The sequence below is a fragment of the Bubalus kerabau genome, unplaced genomic scaffold (assembly GCF_029407905.1).
Source record: "Bubalus kerabau isolate K-KA32 ecotype Philippines breed swamp buffalo unplaced genomic scaffold, PCC_UOA_SB_1v2 scaffold_26, whole genome shotgun sequence".
Lineage (NCBI taxonomy): Eukaryota > Metazoa > Chordata > Mammalia > Artiodactyla > Bovidae > Bubalus > Bubalus kerabau.
In genome coordinates, this window is record NW_026577880.1 from 2,574,540 (window position 1) to 2,584,032 (window position 9,493).

Below are 9,493 nucleotides of genomic sequence, written 5' to 3' on the forward strand. Positions count from 1 at the left end.
GTTCCTGCCTTCCCTGGAGATGAGGCCCTCTTCCATTGCGCCAAACCCAGCGGAGTCCTGAGAGGCCCCGCCAACTCCACAGCATCCCTCATCTGTCAGAAGCACACTGGGAAGTTCCCTAAGGTCACCAGTAAACTTTTATTGCACAAGGTCCCCATGAAAAGGCCCACGCAGCAGGACAGCCACAGATTCTGTCTGCCATTAAAGGGCAGTAAGGTGCCCTCCCCCCTTCTTTGCTGCCTCGGCGGCCACCAGCGTGCAATTCGCGTACCCTTCCCTTTCCCGTCCTAGCAGGTGCTCCAGGGCCCGCTGGCCTACAAAGTGCCAGAAGCAGGGCTGGGCCAGCCGGCCAGAATTCAGGGTTCTGTCCCTTGGACTTCCAGCGGACACTAGGCTGCTTGGGAAAACCGCGCAGACTCTGAGGTTTTTCAGCAGAGGGGTGGAGCGGTAAAGGCCTTGACCCCAAAGACGAGGCCTTTCTGCGACCGCCAGGTTGGGGAGCTCTGAGACTGTGCCAACACAGGGCGGAATACATGGTTCCCTGCTCCACGCAGTCCCCGTTCCCTTACCTGTGTTCCGCACCCCTCCGCTGTGGCCAATGGATGCCGATCCTTGGGGATCCAGGAGTTCACGAAATGGGCATTCCCAGCCGCAATGGCGACCCCCAACAGCACATCTGGAAAGCCCTCCCCCACCCCCGCCAGGAGCCGACCCCCACTGTGAATGGAACCCCACCCCGCCCCGCACCGCCAGGTTTCACCCCGGCCCTGCCGGGCTCCCGGTGGGTTCCCAGCAATATTGGCGACCCCCGGGAGCACAACAGGGACCGACCCCCCACCCACAGTGAGCGGAATCTCGACCTGTGCAGCCCAGGTTTACCCCACCCTGGCTGCGCTCCCGGCGCGTTTCCAGCTGCAGTGGCCATCTCCGAGAGCACAACTGGGAAGCCCTCCCCTACCCCCGTCAGGAGCCGACACCCGCCCTGCACCACCCGGGTTCGCCCCGCCCCTGCCGCGCTCCAGGGGCGCTGCCCACCTTCACCAGTGGCTCTCGGTGAGCCCCGTCCCCACGCCCGGTTCCAGGAGAGGCTCTCGGACCTCGCTGCTGCCGCCAGGTCAAACATGAGGACAATACATACACCCCACAGAGACAATCCAAGCTGTCTGTGATTTAGGGATAAAACGAGGACTACAGAAAGGCAAGATGACCTGACCTAGGAGGGCCATGATATTCTATAGAACCAGACAAAGTTGGTTACCAAGGAAACTTTTTTCCTTGGAACCCGGAAAGCTGGTTCTTTGCATATGCAATGACCAACAATTAGCTTGTTACCCAAGCCTGCCTTACTGCCACCCCCATCCCCCCACTCCCCAGAAGACTGGCTCAAAGAAATATTTTAAATCTCAGGCGGAAACCTGGAAGATGTCTTGTCTGTCTGTTTGGATTAAGGTATGTGTCAGTGTGAGCCCTGTGTTTTTTGATAATATTGCTCAAGTTCTGAGTTCTGATTTCAATGGTCTCAAGACAAGGCAGCCCTTCCAAATCAAACTGCTGGAAATACAAGAAAACATTGACCTAAATGAATGTCAGAGTCCCGTGAACTGGGAACTAGTCAATATTAAATATCTAGTATTTTTGGTTTTGCTCCTCCATTATAGACATGTCTAAGAGTCAACAACATTAAGCACAACATGTTCATAGTGCCTAGGTTTCTTTTGAGGTAAAAATTGCTCTATTGTTATATCTGTCACAAGCTTGTCAGCAAGAAACTACCTGGAAACGACAACAACAAAAGTAAAAAATGTAAATGTGATATGAGCTTTTAGACAAACACTTTACAATAATTATACTCTAAAATATCTGCCTCTCATAGTCTTGATTGAAGGCAGAGGAGAAGGGGATGACAGAGGATAAGATGGTTGGATGGCATCACTGACTCGATGGACATGAGTTTGTGCAAGCCCCTGGAGCTGGTGACGGACACGGAAGCCTGGCGTCCTTCAGGCCACGGGGTCACAAAGAGTCAGACACGACTGAGCAACTGAACTGAACTGAACTAACAAACGTTTCTCCAGGTGTTTTGGTTACCCGAGTTTCTATCCTTGTGACGACAGTGTATTGAATAGCTAGGTCATTTCCAAATAAATGAAAGTTCTGAAACATTCACGACTTGAAAGGACCTCCCTTTTACACAGAAACAAAAGAGATTTTTGACTCTCCATGAATAGTGTCTGGCACCATCCTGACATGTTAAATGTAAGAAAGCAATTGTTTTGTTTTGTTTTGTTCTGTTCTTGGGGGTGGGGGGAGGGGGGCGGGCTATAGCCAATGCCAATATAAAAGTCAGTTCTTGGTTGCTGAAGGGAAATGTATGACTTGTTATTACAAGAAAGTATGTGGAATGCAATGGCACTTGAGGAAGGAAAACAAAGTAGTTCTGTCTTACAGGTGGCCGTTTCAGGATGGGAGAAGCAAAGGAATGGGTACAGAACGGGATAAGGAGGTTGTAGGGAAAGTGGACCCCCAGAAAAGAGTTCTGTGCCTAGCACAAGTTTTCTTGAGATGTCGAAATGCCTTTGCTAATGGAGTTTTAGTTTCTTTACCTCTTAAGTGATCTCTTCTAGGTTGACCTAGGACAGAAATCTTTGGTTAGCTTTGGCTAAGTGGAGAAGTAGTGTTTCACGGTGACATATGTGATCCTTCCTGACTGTTTGCAGCCCTTTTGATATCGATGCACTGCTTCTGCTGCTGCTGCCGCCGCTGCTGCTGCTAAGTCGTTTCAGTCGTGTCCGACTCTGTGTGACCCCATAGACGGCAGCCCACGAGGCCCCGCAGTCCCTGGGGTTCTCTAGGCAAGAACACTGGAGTGGGTTGCCATTTCCTCCTCCCATGCATGAAAGTGAAAAGTGAACGTGAAGTCGCTCAGTGGTGTCCGACTCTTAGCGACCCCGTGGACTGCAGCCTACCAGGCTCCTCCATCCATGGGATTTTCCACGCAAGAGTACTGGAGTGGGGTGCCATTGCCTTCTCCCATATCTATGCACAAGCCTGCCTAAATCATTGACTTCCAGCTAGCTTTGGGATGCCAATGACCATCCACCCTTACAAGGCAACAGAGAAGAGAAAAACACTTACCACAGGAGGTCCTGGTAAGGAACGAGGAACTAACAAGCTCCCGCCAACCAGGATTCTGCAGAGGTCAACAAGAGGTCAGTAAGAGATGGAAGACTGCAGTCCAGAGGTCCTAGCAACTTCCATCTTGCAGCAGAGACCCAGCATAGTCAAAACGAATTCAATGTTGCAAAAAATAAGTAAACAAATAAAGGACAGAAGTTCTTTGAACACATGACTGAGATTAGGGGTGAGGCAGTACATGTACAGTGCCCGGAAAATCTTAAAGTATGAGAAAGGAAAGAAATTAAAGACAACTATCAAGCTGTCCAAACTGATAAAAACGAAAGATTACACGGTTTTTTCTGTATATATTAGCAGATAATAATCTGAAAAGGAATTAAAAAAAATTCCCTTTCAATAATGTCAACATGAATACAACACTTTGCCATGGATGTAACGAGGATGACAAGACTGGCACACTGGAACTTATACACCCTGGCTGAAAACTATCCTGAATACATGGACAGGTATTCCATAACAATGGAAAGACTTAAGATGGCAATACCATGGAATGCATCTTCAATCTGAAATGAAGATTTGATATGATTTGATCGCTCAGAGCTTTTGTGTCATCAATTGTTATTAAAGTATAAATGAGATAGAGAAAACTGATGACTTAGACTTGAGGCGGGGTGTACGCCCTGCTGGTCTCTAGCCAGATATTCTACAGGCACTAGCAGTCAGCTAAGGAAAGAAAGGCACTGTCTCAGGGAATGGCACCAGGCCCCTCCCCCACGACATGCCTTGAGGTCACATTGGCAGCAGGTGAGTCATCCTGGGCCAAAAACTGATTGACATGAATCTTGAAGAAAGGCAGTATTCCAGGCAAATATATCATTTCCTTAACATAGATTAGGAGAACAAGGTACGAGGAAAACATACTGTTTTGTTCAAGTCGCTTCTGAGCCTACTGGGGGAACCGACCTGAAGCCAGAGTCCAGCAGATATACATAGGATATTTACATCGCTTAAGACAAACATTTCCTCAGGAACAAATGCATTGCTTAGCTCAAGGTTTGTCTGCGAAATTCTTACACATCAGGAGATGGCTCCGAGCTGGGTTTCTACACACAAGAACATGAATGCAAAGGACAAGCCTGCACAGCCCATCTGCCCCCCTCCCCCACAGCCAGCAGCATTTCCAAGTGACCTCCTAAGGCCTTCCCCAAAATACAGGGGCACCTCTGGGTTTCCTGTTTCAAGCTCTTCGAACACTTTTCTTAAAAAAAAAAAAAAAATCCTGCACACTTCTTGATAGAATGCCACAGTGCAAGGAAAACAGGCCTTCAATACTTAAACCTCCCTGTGCCAAACACTTGGGGCTTGGTTCTGTTTTGTTTTGTTTTTTAATTACACCACCACATAATTTAAACTTTTTACAATTTCTAATTATTCAGTACCAAAACACCAAACTTTTATTGCACAAGGTCCCCATGAAAAGGCCCACGCATCAGGACAGCCACAGATTCTGCCATGAAAGGGCAGCAAGGTGCCCTCCCCCCTTCTTTGCTGCCTGGGCGGCCACCAGGGTTTGAAATCCATGCACCCTACTAAGTTTCTAGGGTGCAATCCGTGGACCCTTCCCTTTCCCATCCCAGCAGGTGCTCAAGGGCCCGCTGGCTTACAAAGTGCCAGAAGCAGGGCTGGGCCAGCCGGCCAGAGTTCAGTGTTCTGTCCCTTGGACTTCCAGGGGACACTAGGCTGCTTGGGAAAACCGTGCAGACTGAGATTTTTCAGCAAAGGGGTGGAGCGGTAAAGGCCTTGACACCAAGGGCGAGGCCTTTCTGCGACCGCCAGGTTGGGGAGCTCCGAGAATGTGCCAACAGAGGGCGGAATACTTGGTTCCCTGCTCCAAGCAGTCCCAGTTCTCTGACCTGTGGCCCGCAGCCCTCCGCTGCACGCACTAGATGTGGATCCTTGGGGACACAGGAGCATAGGAAATGGGCGTTCCTAGCCGCAGTGGCGACCCCCGAGAGCACAACTGGGACCGAACCCCCACCCACAGCCATCTAAATCTCGACCCGCGCAGCCCAGGTTTACCCCGCCCCGGGTGCGCTCCCGGCGCGTTTCCAGCCGCAGTGGCCACCACCGAGAGCACAACTGGGAAGACCTCCCCCACCCCCGCCAGGAGCCGAACCCCGCCCCGCGCCACCCGGGTTCACCCCGCCCCTGCCGCACTCCCAGCGCGTTTCCAGCTGCAGTGGGGACCCCCGAGAGCACAACTGTTACCGCCCCCCACCCCCTCCCGACCGGAACCCCGACCCGCGCCGCCCGGGATCGCCCCGCCCCTGGCGCGCTCCCGGGGCGTTGCCCACTTCCACCAGGGGCTCCTTGTGAGCCCCGTCCCCACGCCCGGTTCCAGGAGAGGATCTCGGACCTCGCTACTGCCGCCAGGTCAAACACGAGGACAATACATCCACCCCACAGAGACAATCCAAGCTGTCTATGATTTAGGGATAAAATGAGGACTACAGAAAGGAAAGATGTCCTGACCTAGGAGGGCCATGAGAGTCTATAGATCCAAACAAAATTGGGTACCAAGGAAACTTTTTTCCTTGGAACCCGGAAAGCTGGTTCTTTGCATATGCAATGACCAACAATTAGCTTGTTACCCAAGCCTGCCTCGCTGCCACCCCAACTCCCCCCCCCACTCCCCAGGAAAACGGCTCAAAGAAATATTTTAAATCTCAGGCGGAAAACTGGAAGATGTCTTGTCTGTCTGTCTGGATTAAGGTATGTGTCAGTGTGAGCCTTGTGTTTTTTGATAATATTGCTCAAGTTCTGAGTTCTGATTTCAATGGTCTCAAGACAAGGCAGCCCTTCCAAATCAAACTGCTGGAAATACAAGAAAACATTGACCTAAATGAATGTCAGAGTCCCGTGAACTGGGAACTAGTCAATATTAAATATCTAGTATTTTTGGTTTTGCTCCTCCACTATAGACATGTCTAAGAGTCAACAACATTAAGCACAACATGTTCATAGTGCCTAGGTTTCTTTTGAGGTAAAAATTGCTCTATTGTTATATGTGTCACAAGCTTGTCAGCAAGAAAGTACCTGGAAACAGCAACAACCAATGTAAAAAATGTAAATGTGATATGAGCTTTTAGATAAACTCTTAACAATAATTATACTCTAAAATATCCGCCTCTCATAGTCTTGATTGAAGGCAGAGGAGAAGGGGATGACAGAGGATAAGATGGTTGGATGGCATCACTGACTCGATGGACATGAGTTTGAGCAAGCCCCTGGAGTTGGTGATGGACACGGAAGCCTGGCGTCCTGCAGGCCACGGGGTCACAAAGAGTCAGACACGACTGAGCAACTGAACTGAACTGAACTTACAATCGTTCCTCCAGGTGTTTTGGTTACCTGAGTTTCTATCCTGGTGCTAAACTAAGTGACGACAGTGTATTGAATAGCTAGGTCACTTCCAAATAAATGAAACTTCTTAAACATTCACGACTTGAAAGGACCTCCCTTTTACACAGAAACAAAAGAGATTTTTGACTCTGCATGAATAGTGACTGGCACCATCCGAACATATTAAATGTAAGAAAGCAATTTTTTTGTTTTGTTTTGTTTTGTTCTGTTCTTGCAGGAAGCGGGGTGGGCGCTATTATCACTGATAGGTATGCTCACCAATCTATCAAATGCCAATATAAGAGTCAGTTCTTGGTTGCTGAAGGGAAATGTATGACTTGTTATTACAAGAATGTATGGAATGCAATCACACTTTAAGAAGGAAAACGAAGTAGTTCTGTCTTACAGGTTGCATTTTCAGGACGGGAGAAGCAAAGGAATGGGTACAGAATGGGATAAGGAGGTTGTAGGGAAAGTAGGCCCCCAGAAAAGAGTTCTGTGCCTAGCACAAGTTTTCTTGAGATGTTGAACTGCCTTTGCTAATGGAGTTTAAGTTTCTTTACCTCTTAAGTGATCTCTTCTAGGTTGACCTAGAACAGAAATCTTTTGTTAGCTTTGGCTAAGAGGAGAAGTATTGTTTCACGGTGACATATGTGATCCTACCTGACTGTTCTCATCCCCTTTGATATCTATGCACTGCTGCTGCTGCTGCTGCAGCTGCTAAGTGGTTCAGTTGAGGCCGACCCTGTGCCACGCCATAGATGGCAGCCCACCAGGCCCCGCAGTCCCTGGGGTTCTCTAGGCAAGAACACTGGAGTGGGTTGCCATTTCCTCCTCCTATGCATGAAAGTGAAAAGTGAAAATGAAGTCGCTCAGTGGTGTCCGACTCTTAGCCACCCCATGGACTGCAGCCTACCAGGCTCCTCCGTCCTTGGGATTTTCCAGGAGTGGGGTGCCATTGCCTTCTCCCATATCTATGCACAAGCCTGCCTAAATAATTGACTTCTAGCCAACTTTGGGATGCCCATGACCACCCAGCCTTACCAGGCAACAGAGAAGAGAAAAACACTTACCACAGGAGGTTCTGATAAGGAACAAGGAACTAACAAGCTCCCACCTACCAGGAATCTGCAGAGGTCAACAAGAGGTCAGCAAGAGATGAGAGACTGCAGTCCAGAGGTCCTAGCTACTTCCATCTAGCAACAAACACCCAGCATAGTCAAAACGATTTCAATGTTAAAGAATAAATAAATAAATAAATAAAAGGACAGAAGTTCTTTGAACACATGTCTGAATTTAGGGGTGAGGCATTACATATGTGTCCCAGGATAATCTTAAAGTGTCAGAAAGTAAAGAAATTAAAGACAACTATCAAGCTGTCCAAACTGATAAAAATGAATGATTACACAGTTTTATCTGTATACATTAGCAGATAATAATCTGAAAAGGAATTTTAAAAAATTCCCTTTCAATAATATCAACATGAATAAAACACTTTGCCATGGATGTAACGAGGATGACAAGACTGGCACACTGGAAATTATACACCCTGGCTGAAAACTATCCTGAATACATGGACAGATATTCCATAACGATGGAAAGACTTAAGATGGCAATACCATGGAATGCATCTTCAATCTGAAATGAAGATTTGATATGATTTGATCGCTCAGAGCTTTTGTGTCATCAAGTGTTATTAAAGTATTAAAGAGATAGAGAAAGCTGCTGACTTAGACTCGAGGCGGGGTGGGGGGGGGTAGTAAGAGTACCCCCTGCTGGTCTTTAGCCAGATATTCTACAGGCACTAGCAGTCAGCTAAGGAAAGAAAGGAACTGTTTCAGGGAATGGCACCAGGCCCTTCCCCCACGACATGCATTGAGATAATATTGGCAGCAGGTGAGTCATCCCGGGCAAAACTTGATTGACATGAATCTTGAAGAAAGGCACTATTGCAGGCAAATATATCATTTCCTTAACATAGATAAGGAGAACAAGCTAGGAGGAAAACATGCTGTTTTGTTCAAATCGCTTCTGAGCCTTTTGGGGGAACCGACCTGAAGCCAGAGTCTAGCGGAAATACATAGGATATTTACATCGCTTAAGACAAACATTTTCTTAGGAAAAAATGCATTGCTTAGCTCAAGGTCTGTCTGCGAAATTCTTACACATCAGGAGATGGCTCTGAGCTGGGTTTCCACACGCAAGAACATCCATGCAAAGGACAAGCCTGCACAACCCATCTGCCGCCCTCCCGCACATCCAGCAGCATTTCCAAGTGACCTCCTAAGGCCTTCCCCAAAATACAGGGGCACCTCTGGGTTTCCTGTTTCCCTCACTTCGAACACTTTTCTTAAAAAAAAAAAATCCTGCACACTTCTTGATAGAATGCCACAGTGCAAGGAATACAGTCCTTCAATATTTAAACCTCCATTTGCAAAACACTTGGAGCTTGGTTTTGTTTTGTTTTGTTTTTTAATTACACCACCACATAATTTAAAGCTTTTACACGTTCTAATTATTCAGTTCCAAAACACCAAACTTTTATTGCACAGGGTCCTCATGAAAAGGCCCACGCAGCTGGACAACCACAGATTCTGCCATGAAAGGGCAGCAAGGTGCCCTCCCCCCTTCTTTGCTGCCTGGGCGGCCACCAGGGTTTGAAATCCATGCACCCTACTAAGTTTCTAGGGTGCAATCCGTGGACCCTTCCCTTTCCCATCCCAGCAGGTGCTCAAGGGCCCGCTGGCTTACAAAGTGCCAGAAGCAGGGCTGGGCCAGCCGGCCAGAGTTCAGTGTTCTGTCCCTTGGACTTCCAGCAGACAGTAGGCTGCTTGGAAGAACCGCGCAGACTCGGAGATTTTTCAGCAGAGGGGTGGAGCGGTAAAGGCCTTGACCCCAAAGGCAAGGCCTTTCTGCGACCGCCAGGTTGGGGAGCTCCGAGAATGTGTCAACAGAC